Source organism: Hordeum vulgare, chromosome 1H, assembly GCF_904849725.1.
Source record: "Hordeum vulgare subsp. vulgare chromosome 1H, MorexV3_pseudomolecules_assembly, whole genome shotgun sequence".
Lineage (NCBI taxonomy): Eukaryota > Viridiplantae > Streptophyta > Magnoliopsida > Poales > Poaceae > Hordeum > Hordeum vulgare.
Genome location: NC_058518.1, coordinates 182,237,779 through 182,258,102, shown reverse-complemented (window position 1 = coordinate 182,258,102; position 20,324 = coordinate 182,237,779).

The window sequence follows — 20,324 nt, the reverse complement described above, 5'->3', positions numbered from 1 at the left end:
GATTGTCAGACTGAAGCTGTGGGGGTTTGTACGGGACGATCGCCAGAGGATTGTCATCTTGCGCCTCCTCCACCCCTAGCACATCTTCCTCCGGCTCAGCGGCAGGAGCCTGGACAACCGGTGCCATATCAGCGTCAGGGGCGGCAGGGTTATCAGCCATTACCACATCTAGGTTGGGAGCAGGGGGGGCGGGATCAGCAGCTTCCACCTCAATGTCACCCTACAGCTGAGGGTCTAGGTCGACAAGCTCATGAACCGAGTCGGAAGAAGAAGGACTCGGTTGATCAATCACCATGGACTCCTGGTCCTGAACAGGATCAGCAGGAGGTGCTTCTTGGGCCGCCTCAGGTTCCCATCCTCCTCCATCAGCAGCTGCTGGCGGCTGTCCCCAACCACCGTCATCAGCAGCAACAGGTACCACTGGATCTTCAGGTGGTAGCGGCACTGCATTCCATCCCAAAGCAGGGTAAGGGGGTAGAGCAAATAGCAGGTTGTCATTGACGAGTTGTCCAGGAAGCGGGTGAGGGTTGCCATTGAGGGGCATAGGATCCTCGTCATTGGGCTGCAGTTCAGCAGGCGCCGCCCCCAAGATGTAGACACGTGTAGACCAGGACACCTTCGCCCCCCCAAGCAGCATATTTGGAGAAGCTGATACTGCGAGGGACAAGTCGGTCATCCGGGAAAGATGCAAACACAATGGAGCGAACCAAGTAAGGATCATCGCTGACCAAATGATGGAACTCTCCAAAGGTGTTGACAGCAGCCCGCAAGTCTTCAGTATTGCGGAAATCCAGAGGGACCCCCAGAAGCATGAGACACCCATGTCGAAAACCCTCTTGTCCTTGGAAGCCAACGCCCTGATCATGTCGCAAGAAGCGCACCACAGAGTTATGGGCAACTTCCTGTGGAACCATCTGAACCGCAGCGTAGCTCTCCGCCGCATCTCGAAGTTCAAACAGCCCTACGCCCTCGATCCATGGCTGGGCTGATCGAACATGAAGTCCTCTGTGAAGAAGAAGAGCTGCTACTTCTTGTCGTACCTGGACCAAGTTGTCTACCGGGGGCGCAGGGTGGATGTCAGCAATGACAAAGCGCTCATGACGCCAGGTGATGGGGACAACACGCGTGGTGTATGTCCGAGGCAGCCGGTCAGGTCCTCCGTCGATGAAGTTGTGGCCCGGCGGGAGGAAGAACTCTGGGTCAAGCTCAAAGTTCGCCATTGTGGGAGGCGGCGGCGACGTGGTAGGCGGAGTCTCAAAGGGAGTTCGAGGATGCGACGACGATGAGACAGGGCGGAACTGTGCTACAGGCATTGCGGTTTCACCAAGAGTATTGGCAGTTCCCGAGATATCAGCGACAGGGGAGGTGGTGGGTCTCTTACAGTTCCAAGTAAGACAATTATTACGCATAAAAGAGGTTCCTCTAGATCGTGCGTGACCCACAGCTCTGTCAGCGTATCCAGGCGAAGCCGTGCAGTTGGCAGCTAGATGTCCCCGAGCGTTGCAAATCGAGCAAGAAAAGATTTCTTCAACCATGCCATTAATATGTTCATCAAAGGCCAGATGGGCTTCTTGTGAGGAGGGAATATCCATCCTAGTATTAGGTTCGTTCCGAGGTAAGGAGGTAACCTCAGAAGGCTCATTAATGAGTGTGGAAATCGGCCCAGAATCCGAACTCTCCACCGAAAATTGATTCTCATACTTCCAAACACCATGAATCTCGGCGGGATGAGCTACAACTCCGTGATGCACGGTAGAAATTCTGTTACACTTGGCAATTTGAAAATCAGCTCTGGGAGATCCGGGCGGTGACTGTTGGCGAGAAACAGTGCCGAACGTAATATGCGGCGTGGCCGTCATCCACCGGAGTTTTGCTGGTGGTGGCGCAGAGATGATGACACGTTCAGCAGAAGGCACTGTATAACCAGCCTGCTCAAGGGTGAGGAGCTCATCATGGGAAACAGGACATCTATAACCCTTGCAAACCTCATATTGTTGTAGGGATGCGAATGTGAGCTTCTTACGAACTGATGATCCAGATCTAAGAGAAGATTTTAGAGGTTTGGAATGCATTGCCATCAGACCTAGTGTGGCTCTCCTCTTAGATGGACTCACAATAATCCATTCAGCATCAGATTGTTTCTTCCACAGAGAGAATTCCCGACGCCAATTCGGACCACCATGGCCCCATAGATGGAAGAAGCACTTAAAATTTGAGCATTTGAACGAGCGTAGATCCAAACTATGAAAACCAATTTGCATGCAGGACACTTTGAAGGAGAAAACCAAATCTGTAACTTGCGAGATGCGAAACTCAATGGCAGAGCCCCCAATCACAGATTCTAGAGCTGTGGCGACCGTGTCCTCAGAGAGACGGGACACATGACGACCAAAAGAAACCACCATGATGAAGGAGCGGCGGTGCTTCATAGGGTGCACCGTAACCCCAGAATGACGATAAACATCCTCGGCGAAAGCCAAACCATGAGAAAAATCCAGATCCAACGTGGAGCCACCCATGCAAGCCATGCACGACCACGTGAGGGGGATCGGGAGGGTTCACCTGAGAAGTAGAGCGACGAGGAGGGTAGATACGCCGGCTAGCGCACCAGATCGCCATGGAGTCGCCGAGGTGGGAGGTGGGAGTCGCCATCTTTGACCTACTTTGTTGAAAACCGTTTATCAGAGCCTTCTTCTCCTCGTTGGGTTCGACACTCTTACTTATCGAAAGGACTACGATTGATCCCCTATACTTGTGGGTCATCAGCAGGCAGGAGTCGGTCGAGGTCTGGAGTAATAGTGGTAGATGTAGAATCATTTCGGTCTACTTGATACGGATGTGATGCCTATATGCATAATCATTGCCTTGCATATCTTCATACTTATTCGCTTTTCTATCAGTTGCTCGACAGTAATTTTTTCACCCATCGTAATATTTTCTTTTATGAGAGAAGCCTCTAGTGAAACCTATGGCCCCCGGGTCTATTTTCCAAACTATATTTTCAGATCTCTAAACCAAAAATACCAGAAATACTTTGCTGCAATTTATTTATTTTTGTTTTACTTTCAGATCTATCTCTATTTTTTATCTATCTCTATAAGATCTCATCCTTGCAAATAATTCTGAAGGGATTGACAACCCCTTTATAGCGTTGGGTGCAAGTGTTTCATTATTTGTGTAGGTACTACTATTGGAGAATTGCTTGTTCCTCCTACTGGACTGATACCTTGGTTCTTAACAAACTGAGGGAAGTACTTATCTACTTTGCTGCATCACCCTTTCCTCTTCAAGGGAAAACCAACGCAAGAGGTAGCAAGAAGGATTTCTGGCGTCATTCCTAGGGAGGATACATAGCATGATCACGCCTACCAAGTACCCATCACAAACTAATCTCTTGCGTTTACTCTATTTGCCATTTGCCTCTCGTTTTCCTCTCCCCCACTTCTAAAATGATTTTCAGAAATAACAAAAAGATTTTCCTTTTTATTCGCCATTTTTCGTTCGTATTTTTCGTTTGCTCGTTTCCATGGCTCAACCAAAAAGTTTTTATCTGCATCTTGAGAAATTAGAAGATGCTGAAAATAATGCTAAGGGGTTTCTGTCACTTCAATTTGACCACAATAGTTTCTTTAGCAACGAGCTTAAAGAACAAAACTCTATGCTTGATTTCATGAATAAAGATCTTGATGCTTTGGCCAAGGAATTTTATGGTTTGAAATCGTAGTTCGCTCACCCCGAAGATTTATTAGGACAGATTTCTCACAAACAAGCCACTTTAGTTAATAAAATGGTCGCGGATCCAGAATCTTTCAGCATTGATGAAGATCTAAAAGTGACTGGTGTGATACCTATTGAATCTTTGTTTTCTAGCATAAATATTGAAAAATATGGGACTGGGGATGAGTCAACTTTAGTTAAAAGGCGTCGCAATGATTCGAAGTTCATAGATCTTAGTGATAAGATTGATAAAAGTGGGATGGAAGAGGTCAAAACTTTAAATAGCAATGAGCCCACTCTTTCAGATTTCAAGGATTTTAATTATGATAGTTGCTCTTTAATTGATTGAGTTTCCTTGTTGTAATCCATGTTGAATTATCCGTATGCTTATAGTCAAAATAAAGCCTTTACTAAACATATTGTGGATGCCATGATGAAATATTTTGAAGAGAAACTTGAGTTGGAAGTTTCTATACCTAGAAAACTTTATGATGAGTGGGAACCTACCATTAAGATTAAAATTAAAGATTATGAGTGCCATGCTTTGTGTGATTTGGGTGCTAGCATTTCCACAATTCCAAAAACTTTATGTGATGTATTAGGATTTCGTGAATTTGATGATTGTTCTCTAAATTTGCATCTAGCGGATTCTACAATTGAAGAACCTGTGGGAAGGGTTAATAATATTCTTATTGTTGCTAATAGGAATTATGTGCCTGCAGATTTCATTGTTCTTGATATAGAATGCAATCCTACATGTCCTATTATCCTTGGTAGACCCTTCCTTAGAATGATTCGTGCAATTATTGACATGAAAGAAGGTAATATTAGATTCCAAATTCCATTAAGGACAGGTATGGAGCACTTTACTATAAATAAAATAAGATTACCTTACAAATCTATTATGAGATCTAACTATTGATTGCATACCAAAGATGATAATACATAGATCTATTGCATTATGCCTAGCTAGGGGCGTTAAACAATAGCGCTTGTTGGGAGGCAACCCGATTTTATTTGCTTTGCTTTTGCTTTTGTTTATGTTTTTGAGTTCTGCACATATTATTACCTCTGTAATAATTTTGTTTTCTTATTTTAATTAGTTTCTGAGCCAAGTAAGACCTTTGGGATAGTCTATGGTGTTTGCAAGTTGATTTTGCTGAAAAACAAAAACATTCTCTCTCAGTCCAAGAATTTTATAAATGCACTTGAACATGATTTTGATATGATTTTTTACACAAGATTGAATTAAAAATTTCGCAGATTGTCCTTAGTTTGAAGAATTTTTGGAGCTACAAAATTATTCGAAGTAAACAGATTGCTACAGGCTGTTATGTTTTTGACAGATTCTGTTTTCTTTGTCTTGTTTGCTTATTTTGATGAATCTATGGGTTGTATCGGGATGTATGAACCATGGAGAAGTTGGAATACAGTAAATATTACATCAATATAAATAAAATGAGTTCACAACAGTACCTAAAGTGGTGATTTATTTTTCTTATACTAACAGATCTCGTGAGTTTTCTGTTGAGTTTTATGTTGTGAAGTTTTCAAGTTTTGGGTAAAGATTTGATGAACTATGGAATAAGGAGTGGCAAAAGCCTAATCTTGGGGTTTCCCAAGACACCCCAAGTCATATTCAATGATACCAAAGAGCCTAAGCTTGGGGATGCCCCAGAAGGCATCCGCTCTTCCGTCTTCAATCCATCGGTAAATTTGCTCGAGGCTATATTTTTATTCACCACATGATATGTGTTTTGCTTGGCGCGTCTTGTATGATACCAGTAATTACTTTTTAGTTTGCCACAATCATCCTTGCTGCACACATCTTGGAGAGAGAGATACACACTGAATCGTGAATTTATTAGAATACTCTTTATGATTCACTTATATCTTTTGAGCTAGGCAATGTTGCTCTAGTACTTCACTTATATCTTTTAGAGCACGGCGGTGTTGTGGAATTGTTAAACTATCGTACCTCACTTATATTATTTTGATATTTCTTTAAAAAACATGATAAGTGGTTTAGGTTATGAATTTAGTCCTAATATAATAGTAATCCAAGAGGGATATAATAAAAACATTCATATTAAGTGCATCGAATATGATGATAAGTTTGATTCCTTGCATATAGTTTTGAGATGTGATGATGGTAATATGAGAGTCATGCTAGTAAGTAATTGTGAATTAGAAAAAATACTTGTTTTGAAGCTTTTGATTCTCATAGCATGCACATATGCTGAACCATTATGTGATGAAATCGGAGCATGACTTGTTTAATGATTGTCATCCTTTGTGTGGAGGTCGGGATCGCGCGATGGTTAATTCGTACCAACCGTTCCCCTAGGAGCATGCGTCTAATTCTTTTCTTCGATAACTAATAGGCTTTTAAAATAAGTATGTGAGTTCTTTATGACTAATGTTGAGTTCATGGATTATACACACTCTCACCCTTCCACCTTTGCTAGCCTCTAGTACCGCGCATCTTTTGCCGGTACATTAAACCTACCTTCCTCAAAACAACCACCATATATTTTCCTCAAAACAGCCACCATACCTACCTATTATGGCATTTTCATAGCCATTCCGAGATATATTGCCATGCAACACCATCGTCCCATTTTTATGACACGCACCATCACTTCCATATTGCTTATAGAGTCATATTTTGTTCTAGCTATCGAGTTGTAATCTTTAAGTTGTAAGTAAAAAAGTGTGATGATTTTCATTATTGGAGCATTGTCTGGTGTGAGAAAAGGATGATGGAAGCTATGATTCCCTCACAAGTTGGGATGAGTATCCGGACTTTACAAAAAACAATAAAAGAGGCCAGCGAAGCCCATAAAAAAGAGGCCAAAGAAGCCCAACTAAAAAAAGGGAAAAATGAAAAAAAGAAAAAAATGAGAGGAAGAGAGAAGGGATAATGCTACTATCTTTTTTGACACTTGTGCTTCAAAGTAGCACCATGTTCTTCTTAGAGAGTCTCCTATTTTGTCACTTTCATATAACTAGTGGAATTACATCTTTTGCACCGCCACTTAGTTTTATTTTTGAGCTTTCATACGCTTATAGATCTAGTGCATTTGTTGCATGGCAATCCCTACCCACTCACATTAATATCTATTGATGGGCATCTCCACAGCCCATTGATATGCCTAGTTGATGTGAGACTATCTTCTCCTCTTTCTTTTGCAACATCCACCACATTCTGTTTCACCTATAGTGCTATATCCATAGCTCACGCTCATGTATTGCATGAGAGTTGAAAAGGTTTGAGAACATAAAAAGTGTGAAACAATTGCTTGATTTTCATAGCGTTTGTGCATGATTTAGATACTTTGTGTGGTGAAGATGGAGTATAGCGAGGCCATATGATTTTGTAGGGATAACTTTCTAAGACCATGCTATTTCGAAAGGAAGCAATTACCTTATTAGTATGCTTGAAGTATTATTGTTTCTATGTCAATATAGACTTTTGTTTTGAGTCTTATGGATCTGAATATTCATGCCACAATAGAGAACATTACATGGATAACTATGTTAGGTAGCATTCCACATCCAAAATTCTTTTTTTATCATTTACCTACTCAAGGACGAGCAGGAATTAAGCTTGGGGATGCTTGATACGTCTCCATAGTATCTATAACTTTTGATTGTTCCATGCTATTATATTATCTATTTTGGATATTTTATATGCATTTATATGTTGTTTTATATTATTTTTGGGACTAAGCTATTAATCCAGAGCCTAGTGCCAGTTTCTGTTTTTTCCACGTTTTTGAATATTGCAGATAAGGAATATTAAACGGAGTCCAAACAGAATAAAATCTCCAGAAAGATTTTTCTTGGACCAAAAGACACGCAATAGGCTTGGAGTAGGGGCAAGGAAGTTGTCGGGAGGGTACAAGCCTGCAAGGCGCGCCCTGGGGGTGGCCGCACCCCCTAGGTTGTGGGCCCCCTACAAGTCTCCTAACCCTAATTCTTGGCCTATAAATTCCCAAATATTCCCGTATCACCGAAAAAAGCCACGAAAATACTTCTACGCAGCCGGGGGCCTCTGTTCCCGAGAGATCCAATCTAGGAGCCTTTTTCGATAATCTGCCGGAGAGGGAATTGATAACGGAGGGCATCTACATCAACTCCATTGCCCCTCTGATGATGCGTGACAAGTTCACCGCAGACCTACAGGTCGATAGCTAGTAGCTAGATGGCTTCTTCTCTCTCTTTGATCTTCAATACCATGTCCTTCATGATCTTCATGGAGATCTATCCGATGTAACACTCTTTTGTGGTGTGTTAGTCGAGATCCGATGAATTGTGAGTTTATGTTCGTATTATCCATGAATATTATTGGAGTCTCTTCGGAATTCTTATATGCATGATTACATATCTTTGCAAGTCTCTTCGAATTATTTGTTTGGTTTGGCAAACTAGATTGATAATTCTTGCAATGGGAGAAGTTCTTAGTTTTGGGTTAAATCTTGTGGTGTCCTCACCCAGTGACATAGTAGGGGTAGCCAGGAACGTATTGTATTGTTGCCATAGAGGATAAAAATATGGGGTTTTCATCATATTGCTTGACTTTATCCCTCTACATCATGTCATCTTACTTAATGTGTTACTCTGTTCGTCATGAACTTAATACTCTAGATGTAGGTAGGAGTCGGCCGATGTGTGGAGTAATAGTAGTAGATGAAGAATCGTTTCGGTCTACTTGATAGAAACATGATGCCTATATGCATAATCATTTCCTTGGATACCTTCATAATTATTAGCTTTTCTATGAAGTGCTCGACAGTAATTTGTTGTAACATCCCAATTTTCCAAATTGGGAATGTTCTACCAGTGTAGCTAAGCATCTATGCATTTTGTTTGCAATAAAGTTTTGCATTTGATTTCCGTCAAATACTTGCTTTTCTATTTTCTCCCCACGAGAAATGCCCCGACAAAATTCTTGCAAGCAAGAAAGAGAGGAGGAAAATGACCCTGCAAAATGTGAGGCACTTTTGATAATAATTGAGCCAAGAAAAACCAGAATTTATGGAGAAAATAATTTGAAGAAGAAAATATAGCATAAGGGGTTTTTTTCTGAAAAAAAACATTTTTAAAAAGTTTTTATTTTGGTTTTGAAAATATGATAAACAATTAGGAAATATTCTTCTCATCATTTTGGTATATAATACCCCGTATAAATTATTTAATTTTGTTTCCTTTTATTCTTTTTCCCTTGCTGTTTTAAAAGAAAAACAAAATCAGGAAAGTTTTTTTTTCTTTTATTAGGAAACCGCCCTGAGGCGTTTTTTTTCCTGGGCCAGATTCCCACCGGGATCCATCCCCACGCAGCGCACCCCTCTTCTCTTTTTTCTTTTTTCTTTTCTTTTCTTTTTTTCCTTCCTTTCTTCTTCCTCCTTCCTTTCTTCTCCCGTGCCCTTTTCCTTCCCAGCGCACCGCCACCCCTCCATGGCGCGACCCCCTGATCCGACGGGATCCACCCGATTCTCCCTTCCCCTTCCTTCCCACGGCCCCCCTCTCCCCCTATTTCAGCCGCGCCTCCAGTCCCCCTCGGCCCCCTCCTCCCCATGCCAGATCGCCCTACGCCACCTCGTTGGAGCTAGGCTCCAGTAGAAAAACGCCCACGCCACCCTGTGCCACCACTCGCCTCCCGCCCCAATCGACGCCGCCACAAGCACCCCCGCCTCCACCGCACTCCATTTTCCCCCTAGACCTCCCCTTCGCCGCCCCATGCCGCCGCACCTCCCGGCCGGAGTTCGGTCGCCGCAGAAGCTTGAGGAGCTCGTGCTGCTCGCCCCGACGCTCCCTCGACTCCCCGAGACAGCAAACGGACGGAGGAGCCTCGCCGCCGTCCCCTGGTGCCATCGGACTCGCCGGAGACCCGCCGGAGCCCCGTCCCCGTCGATCTCCACTTCCCTGCTCGCCGGAGAAGGAGCAGCCACGGTGAGCTACCCCCATCTCCCCCGTAGCCGTCCGATCTAGAATAAACGCATGAGATTAAAACCCGCGTACCCTTTCGGTCTTTTAAATAAAACCGAAACGGTTTTTCTCTTCACTTATTAGTTAGCCGGCGCTTTTGCTTAGATTGCGTCCGTTTGCTAGATAGCCCCACAACACACACCATCTAGGCCAACCACAAGCTGCCACCTAACCCCCTGTCCACTAGCAGTTTTTCTTCTTTTTCTGTTTTAGATTAGAAAACAGAGAAAGTTCCAATCTTGTTTTGATCATAACTTTTGATCTAGAATTCCCATGGAGTTGAAACTTGTTCCAGTAGATCATAATTTTTCTGTAGTTTCGAAAACATATAATTTGTCTATGGTTGAAATTTTCAAATTTGATTTAGGTCAGATTTAGTCTAAACCTTGTTTTTCTTATTCCAGGAGTTTAAAAAATGATTTTTATGTGATTCTTTTTGCTACTGCTTCCTAGTGATTATATCTTACTGTAGTATAAGTTTAAAATATTTTTTAATATTTTTTTACTTGGTGTTTTAAGAGAAACAATTTCTGCCTTAGTTAGGTGAAGTGAATTCTTTCACTTTATGCTATTGCTAGTTTATGCTTGTGATGTTATTTTACTTGTTGATGATTGTAGTGCTTATGGTGTGTATTTGTTTGTATCGGTAGATCACCCAGAGTGCGAAGCTTGTTACTTAGAAGCGCTCGATCAAGACAACTATCATCAAGGCAAGTCATTTTGATCATACTATCTCCTATGTTTTTTTTCTATGCATGGTAGTTTCACCTTTCTTTGCCCAATTGCATGCTGAGTAGGTACTTGGAAATTATAGTTATAGGTTGTAGTATCATGTGGTAGGCACACAACAACCCCGATACTTGGCCCGGTACGACAAATTTCATATTGCTATGCTTGAGTAGACGGGATTCTGGTTGAGTGCATAACACGAGTGATGCGAGGATAATTAAATAACCAAGACCGGTTAAGTCAAGATTTTCAAGACCTCGTGAAGAAATGCAACTCTGGGTCAAGGACGGTTTGACGGGCTCCCTGGAGAAACCAGTGGACGACCCCGGGATGCTGGAGACGTGCAATGACATCTTGCGGAAAGCTTCACCGAGGCTCGAAGAGACGGACGGAGGCTTCAAGACCCAAGGCTTACCTGCACAGCCACAAGTCATTATGGGCTCTGTCTTGGTTGGACAACGCGGCGACTCTGGACAGGCGGTGCTAGCAGATGTAGAAGAACGGTAGGAATGGATGGGCATCGAAAGGGATTCAGAGGGACCCGTTGAAAGACCATGTTTTGATCATCCGGTGTTCAAACACCCTGAAGTGCGAGGACATACTCGGAGGCGATCAAATCTTGTGGGGAACGTGTGCAAAACTCTGGAGAGTGCCCAAACCTAATCGATTAGTCGTGTCCACGGTCATGGACAAGTTGAGCCGAAGGCATTGAAATTTCCCTGAACTCTCGACACAACTTAATAATGATGTGGGAATTATCAACAACTCGGGTACGAGAATTGGTTGGCGGAACCATCTCGTTAACAACAAACAATGTAGTAATATTTTGCTTTCAGCCCTCTCTTGTTGTAGGAGAAAATTGGCTTTATGCTAAAACTTATAGCCCCACCTGCCAAATATGCATGTTGAGATAGTTGGTTATTATTTTTCCCCTCTCTTTGATGACTTGCCGGCATATTCCATATGCTGACCTACACGGCTGCAACATATCATGTTGCAGAGTACTTTTTTGACCAGGAGTGAGGCTATGATCTACGCTCAACGACATGCCCTGGAGTCGGATGGACTCGTCTACCTGATGCTTCCGCTAGTCTTCGTTAGATATCTCATGAGACGGCCTTCAACCACTTTATTGTAATTCATTATTGTAATAAAGTACTCGATATGAGATTTCAATTAATAAAGCTGTGTGATTGAATCTTGATATATACATTGATGTAGTGAGTGTGTACCAACATGATCTTGGGATGGTACGGCAACACCAGAGGCTTGACTCGTATTGAATCGGGTCGCTACATTTGTTCACCCATCGTATTATTTTACTTTATGAGAGAAGCGTCTAGTGACACCTATGGCCCCGGGGTCTATTTTACTTATTATATTTTTAGATGTATAAACCAAAAATACCAAAAATACTTTGCTACAATTTATTTACTTTTGTTTTACTTTTAGATCTATCTCTATTTTATATCTATCTCTATCAAATCTCATCCTTTGAAATAACTTTGAAGGGATTGACAACCCCTTTATAGCGTTCGGTGCAAGTGTTTGATTATTTGTGTAGGTACTACTATTGGATCCTTGCTTGTTCCTCCTACTGGATTGATACCTTGGTTCTCTACAAACTGAGGGAAATACTTATCTACTTTGCTGCATCACCCTTTCCTCTTCAAGGGAAAACCAACACAAGCTCAAGAGGTAGTAAGTTCATGCAATTCATTGCAAATGATGGGTTAACCAACTTTCTCGCACATGAGTGTGAGCAATACTAACTCCTTACGAATTCCTTTGTGCAAAATATCTACTTCATCAATACACGTGATGTTCACATGGTTCCTTTTGTTTTATATGGTTAACATCATGAGATACTAGTCGCGGAATTCTGTAAAATATGATTGATCCCTTTTGATGGGGGAACCCGTGATCCTAGGGCCAAGGATTTTGAGGAATTTCTCCTCACCTTGACCATGGCAGAAATGAGGGGCGTGTCGAAGGCTAGGGCTACTAGTTTACATTGTCCTTCTTTGCTATACTTTGCTATATTTATAGGGAAATGTTTAACCGCTATGATTCAGGTTGGTGGTCTTAGTGCCCCCACCCTTGCTATCTTTCTCCGCGCACTTGAAGGGAAAAATCATTGCAGGTCGTTTGGATCTTAACCGGACTAAGGGCAAAATCCATGGTGGTATTTATGCCACCCGTCTAGCAAAGTGTTTCAATGTTGACATACACCCAATTAATTACCCATTGCCTAAGGCTAATCTTGATCAACAGTCTATGTTAGATCACCAGTTCATTGACGAGATTAAACCTACGCGGTACATTATTTACAAATTGGTTTACAATGAGACTACCCTCGATGTTATTGTGTTGCCTGCACCTTCCTTGTTTAATTTTCATAACAGGCACGGATACACCATCATACTGGAGGACATAATTGCTTACTGAAACGAGTTGGCTGCGACGGAGGCCAAGGCCCAGGCATGGGATGCTCAAGTGCCTATGTAGCCATACTTTCTGGGACCTATTGGCTATTATTAATGGTGATCACCAATCTAGGAAAAATCCTAAGCTTTGGGGGAGTACGTATTTCTCTCCGACATTACATTCATGTTCACACACTTCATATAGAATGTCGGTGTTCATCCTTTTTTCTTGTATATCCATGTTAGTTTTATTTTTTCATTTTATCTTTCTTATTGTCTCTTTAAAAAACGTTAGAAAATTTTAAAATATCTATAGTTTATTTTCGGTTTTTCTTTCCCGTTTAATTAGTTGTAGTATTAAAAGAGAAGCCAAAATATTTCCTTTACTTGTTGGGAGCTTTCCCATGTAAATATTTTTTCTAGTTTTGTTTTCCTTTGCTTCTTTCCTTTCTCCGAGAAAAAAAATCCAAAAATATTTTAGTGTGTTCCTCTGAATTTCTTTTCTTCTCTTTGACTCGCGGAAAGGAGAAGACCATGATGAAACTGTTGGGTGGCGCTCATATGCACTAATGTTGATCTAACCAAGAGCCAATATTATCATGTCTTTTCCTTTGCGAAAATACCTTGCAGATTCCAGCTTAATCAGCAACACTTCTACACTATTATTATTATCACAATCATTCGCTCGTGCAAGTGAATGGCAATAATGACTATATTTGATGAGGTGATCGTGGCAAAGGAAGCTGGTATGAACTCTTCTTGATTTTCCGTTTTTGTAAATATGTTTAGCTCGTTCAATCTTGTTTCAGTATATCATTAGTGAACATGTTTATGATGAAAATTAGAGATTAGAGTTTCTCATGCCATGCTTAAATGGCTAGGAGTATATAATGATTTATCTTATGTGCCAACATGCATTAAAATAGTTACGATGTGGTATGGTAGTGTGGTATTTCCCTTTGAGTAATTTGAGCATCCTGACTTGGACCATGTTTAAACATGTAGTTGATTTCGAAACCAATGCAGCCTTCATGATGTTTAAATTCGGAGCGTTTATATCCTACTCATGCTAATCTACAATGTTAAATATTCATAATGCATGCTTATGACCGTTTTTGCTCTCTAGTTGGTCGCTTCCCAATTTATTGCTAGCTTTCACATGTACTAAGCGAGAATGCTACTTGTGCTTCCAAATTCCTAATCCCAATTTATGCCAAATGGGTCCACCATACCTACCTATATGCGTTATTAGCTTGCCATTCCAAGTAAATTTGCATGTGCCACCTCTAATATTCAAACAAACATCTGTCTTGTGCACTCGTACCGCTCATGTAGCGATGGGGCGGTTGGTATGTTCCCTGGTAAGTGAGTTATTCTCAAGACGGTCCTTTATTCGCCATCAATGCATGAGAGAGGATGGTAATAAGGATCCCTAATCCTGCAAAAATCAAAATTAATTAAACAAAAATCCTTGGTACAATTGATATGATGGAGGGCACCGTGAATTCGGCAAGCCATGGTTTGTGTATGGATGATGGATAGGAGTAAACTTTACAATTCTATTTGGGAACCACCAATAATGAGTTTAGCATGGAAGATATTGAAAACATTTGTTGTAACATTGATAGGAAAACTGCACCACACAAAATTACAACTTCAACTATGTTTTAAAACTTGAGCTCTCGCACCTGTGCAAATCAATGCTTCCCTCTGCGAAGGGCGTTTCTATTTACATCTATGTCGTTCCCGAGTCAACATATTCTTACTAAAAGCACCAGACCAGAGATCACTATTGTCATTTTTATGCATTCAGTCTAGTTAATTTTGAATGTGAGCATGAATCGATCTCTTCTACCCTGAATTATAATGTTTAGTCACTTCTTGAATCTCAGAGGTGCTCTACATTTATCTTTTGCGGTCTTAGAAAGATCTAGCGAAATACCATGTCATCATACTATATCTTGATTGTCTTGACAAATTGTTGGCATGTGAGATATATATTACTATTGCGTACTAGTTGGTTATGTGTCTCCGTGAGTGAATATGATGTTTAATTCTTATCATGGTGTCGGGACGCCGATCATAAGCCATAGGAATCCGGCCTATAACACATCGCATCTCTTTGCGGTCTCACGCACGGTTATCCCCACGGTTGCAGCCTTACCTTAGCCGGGACCGTTTGCGCCTTTTGAGTCGCGTATGCAATTGTGTCGCTAGCAATCCAATGACAAAGAACCCGGATCGACATGACTAGTCATAAACCAAAGTGGCAGTTCCGCACAGGGACAGACATACATGACCCGGCAAAGAAGGTGTCGGTCACCAGCGAATGTAGACGAGTCGTACCAAGCTACAAGGACCCCATTACATCACGTGACATTTCCCCAACGGGGACAGACACAACAGCTAAGAAGGACACATGACGGTCAACCAATGTGTCCGGAGTAGTAGCAAACTACCATGGATCGTTGGATCACAAAGGGGCATTTCCCTGTAAGGAATGCTAGTAAAGCCTACGGCTAGGTAATCAAACCCCATACATATCAAGTATAACACACGTACACATGGCATACCGATATGTATAGATACATCGATGGCATCACAACATAACCATAAACATACAGACTTTATTTGGAAGGCTCGGAAGAGCTACACACATAATATTACAAGGTAGGGGTCTCACGACCCATCATCACAAGTCATACACACAGTTATTGCAAACCAGCGGAAGAGTAAATCTGTCTGAGGACAGACAGATGGAAGTATAAAGGCCCATGGCCTGACTATCTACAGACCCACCCTAGGGCCAGATCGTAGCTGGGATACCAGCTACTCGTCCTCATCGATGTCTAGGTAGAACCCTCCATTAGGGTCATTAACAACCTCTACAACAATTATTAAGCAAACATGAGTACAAAATTACTCAGCAAGACTTTAGGATAAGCTATCTACTCATGCAATGTATCAATAAGGAATTGTGGGGTTTCATGCGGAAAGCCAGCATTTGACTCGTGGCTAGACAACTTGCATTTTTAAATAATTTTGACAACTTTGATTTCTCGCACACGAGTCCACTAACACCACAACAATACTCCATCGTGGAATCATTCCGTCTCCATACGGAAATGCCGTCCACGACACTCACGCTTATCTTGACAATTTTATGAGTAGCCATTAAAGTTATCTATGAACAACATATGCTTCCAAGTAGTCCATATCCACGGACGCGGCTATTCGAATAGATCATAACCCTGCAGGGGTGTACTTCTTGACACACACTCTCGCCACTTAGCGCCATGTGTACGTCATGCACCTCGGCAACCTTCAAGTGGAAGCCCAACGAGGGAGTCGGCCATGACCGTTTACCATGCTAATACTTAGTCCAGGTCTATCGCCTATCTGAGGGTAACCCGCACGGAAGTCCGGCCCAGGTTTCTGCCACGGCCCCAAATGATGTGCGTAGGGTTCCCAAGCCCACCATCCGGGTGCCACTTGGTACACCGTGCCACTGCCTACCGCATCATAGCCCACCTCTTAGGTCAGCACTACGCACGGCCTCCAGCATGACTATAAACACCAGAAACTACTTTTAACTCCTGGACCGAGTACTAAGCGATTAATAAGTTGAGAGGGTCAATTAAGTATCCCAACGTGTGGTAGTATCTAGTCTTGGATTACATACAAGGAACTCATTTCCTAAGGACGGTTCCAATGAAACAACCCGCCATGTACTCCTACATAGCCTTTCACCAGTACCTTTACCAAATCAGGTTCAACACACACCCTTTACTTACTGAACACATTCTCACAATTCTGTTCATCACCCAGATGACAGACCATACACAACTCTAAGCATAGCATGTATAGCAGGATAAGGCACATCACGGCTCAAGCATCTACCAGGTATGCTAGGCTGCAAGGTTCAGCTATTTACTGTGACAAAGATAGGTCATGCAAAGGAACTGGGTTCAACTAACATAGTAAAAGCAGTGAAAGCATTTGCCCGAATGCAAGAAATAAGAGCAGGAGCGAGAACATGGGATTTATCGGGATGATCAAAATGGTTGCTTGCCTTGTTGCTCAGCAGAGGGACAATATCTGTCAGTCGGATATTCGGTGGAATCCGGAGGAGCGGAGCCTACCAATAGAAATGACATCAATCAATATCAATCATATGCAACAAGATGATGCATGAGCATGGCATGAAGATGAAAGGTGGTAGACTAATGTAGCTACCATTTATTAAGTTGAAGTTGACTTGAATCAAGATTCACATATCACTTCAAACCAGGTATTTTCGAATACCCTTTTAATTGATTCAACCTCATGCTCTGGTCATCTTGTTTTAACATGCATGGGAATGATATGTTGAGTTGCTGGTTGTGATTGAGCATTGTTTGGTCATGGCATTTGAAGTGGAATTCAAATGAATTTCAAATTCCAAATCTATATTATTTAATAAGGTTATCCCAATCATCATTTAATCTGTTTGGTGATGTTAACATTTTCAAACATGTTTGAAAATATCAAAATCAGTTTCCTTGGATTTTTCTGATACTTTTTCATATATAAATTATTTTCATTGGAGTTATAGATTATTTTCTGTGATTTTTAGAAGTTTTGGTAATTTTCTGGAATTCTTCTATAACAAAAAAAGCTTTATAGCATCAACATATCATCAGCAGGTCCAACTGGCCGTTGAAAGTCAAACCTGACCAGTGAGACCCACTGGTCAGTGACTCATGCCAGTTTTTAGTTTAAATTTAAGTTAATTAGTTAATTAACAGGGTAGGGCCCATGTGTCAGTTACTGCTTAAGTCAATTTAATTAAGTTAATTTTATTTTTATTAGTACTAATTAACCAGAGGCTGGCCCCACCTGCCATAGACTCAGGGGTGTCAGATCCACTGGCGGCGAGGTCGTTCTCACCGGCGGTGAGCCTCCGGCGACCACCAGAACGGCGGAGGGGCTCGGAAACGCGGCACAGTCGGCCAAACTCTGTGCAGAGTGCACCAGACTAACCAGCGTTCACCCGCCGTTTCATTTCTGCACAGAACCGGGGCTGATCTGGCCGGAGATGACGCCGGCGACGAGCTTGGCGGCGGCCGAAGCTCGGGCGTCATCGGGGTCATCGAAACAGGGGGCTTCATGCGTGGGGCTAGGCTCCTACGACATCTACACGATGCCCTGAAGCCACTGGTGGCCTCATATGGACGAGCCGTTCACCGGAGGGCTACCGGCGACGAGCTCCCGCGGCGGATCTTGTGGGGCTCCGGTGAAAACAGGGCTGGAGGAAGAGATCGAAGGGGGAAACTTGTGGGAAATCTTGCTAGGCTCACGGGGAGTGCAGAGGTAGCGCTAGCTTGCTCGGGGACGGAATGTAGAGAGAGAACGCCGGCGGCGAGCTTCGGTGACCCGAGGAAGAAGGCGACAACGTCTCGTCGATTCACTGCGTCCTGGCATCAGGCTCGTAGCTTGGGAGCTTCAGGGAACCCTGGCGGTTCTTCTGCATATTTCAGGAGGGAAGGAGGTAGGTCAGAGCGACGGGGAGCTCGAGCTCTGCTCGGGCTCCAATGGCGGCCGAGAGGATAGGTAGCAGGGGGGAGAATGGGGAGGGGATGAGCTCGGGCACGGCTCAGGGGATGCTTATCCTCCCTCTCTAGCTCATTTGGGCGAGCCAGGCACGCTCACAGGTGCGTGGCGGCGCCGGAGGAGGCGGCGGCCATCTCGTGTTGCGGACTAGCAGAAGGTAGACGACACGGGAGAGCTGGGCCTCGGCCAGGTAAGCGCTAGATAGAGTTTTTGCATTTTTTTTTTCTTTCTTCAGTTTTTGTTTATTCTTTCTGTCACAACCCTAGCTTTCTTTTGTTTGCCAAGCATTCATGCATGCATTATAAAAACTTTGATGTTGAAATAGGAAGTGATCAAACCCCAATGTTTTGAAAAATTGTCAAGAAGGCAATAAAAAAATTAATACCTTAAAAGGAACCAGGAAAATGTTCCAAATACTTGGCAAAATAGTGACATAAAGTAAATTTGTCAAACCAAAATTCTAGGTCACACGAACTTTTTGAAAAGGATTTTTGAGTTGACTAAATAGCTATTTGGAATGGAATTATTTTGATTCCTTCTATTTTTTTTAAAGTTTCAAAAATGTTGAAACTTTTATGTGACATTGGATAATATTGTCTCTGTCACATAATAACATTTTTGGGTTTTATATTTGGTCAAACAATTTATTTTAAATCCTAAAAGTAAATACCAGAATGAAATAAAACAGAAAGGAAAAGAGAGAGAGAGCAAACCTGTCTATGTGTCGCACCTCCTCGCCCAGCCCACCAGGAGGGCCTCTCCCTGTCGTCTTCCTCCTCCTGTCAGAAGGCAGGGGAGAAGGTGAGAACGACAGCTCACCTCGCCACCTCCTGCTCGCGTGAAGCCTCCTCCTGCCTCCACCGCGCCAGCACGAGGCCGTCTCTCCTTTATCTTCTCCTCCCCCTGCTCTCTGTGTCTCTTCTCTCTCTATGTCTCTCTCTCGCACCGCCATTGCCGATCTGCTCAAGCTCGTCGCTAGCCCGTCTCCGGCCACCTCTCGCCACCCCGACCGTCTCGTTAGCTCCGCCTTGGCAAGAAGCTCCTCACCGTCAACAAGCCCGAGCACCAGAGCCCCTGTAGCCTCGCATCGATGTCTTCCTCCTCCTCCGGCAACCGGAAGCCTCCGCCATCGATTCGGTCAGACCGTCGCCCCTTCTTCACTGCCGATGCCTGAAACGTAGTCACCGTGAGCCCTCGAGTCTTCCCATGTTCCTCGCGTGCGAATGAACCTCCAGAGCTACCTCCCCGTCGAGTTCGACTTCCGGCCGCCGCGCACGCTCGTCACCGGCACCTCTCTCGGCCACCCTAGCCTCTCCTGATGCCCCTGCCAGATCCGGCGCTTCGCCAGCATCCCGTAGCCGCAACCGCATGCCAAATAGGGTCGTGTAGCCTCGGTTAGGCCATCTCCGGCGAGCCTCTGCGACGGGTCTGGTCGCCGGCGACCACCCTCCGGTGGGTGTCGACGTGGCCGACCGTTAGCGCGTAATTAATCCCCGCTCAGTCACTGCCAGAGGGCCCAATGCCTGGTCAAACCACAATTAGGGGCTGGTCAGCGCGGGTTTAGTCTATGGGACACTGACCAGTGGACCCCGTTGGTCAGGTTTGACCTGGACCCGGCTGGTTGACCTGCTGACGTAGGGATGACATCAGCCCGACGCAGTAATAGTTTTTCTGATTTAATTTAATTCCAGAAAATTGCTAAAACTTGTAAAAATCATAGAAATTAAAATATAACTCTCATGAAAATAATTTATATATGAAAAATTATCAGAAAAATGCAAGGAATCCATTGGTGGCATTTATACACATGTTTGGACATTTTAACCTTGCTGAATATGATAATTTCACAATTGGCTTATAAAGGATATA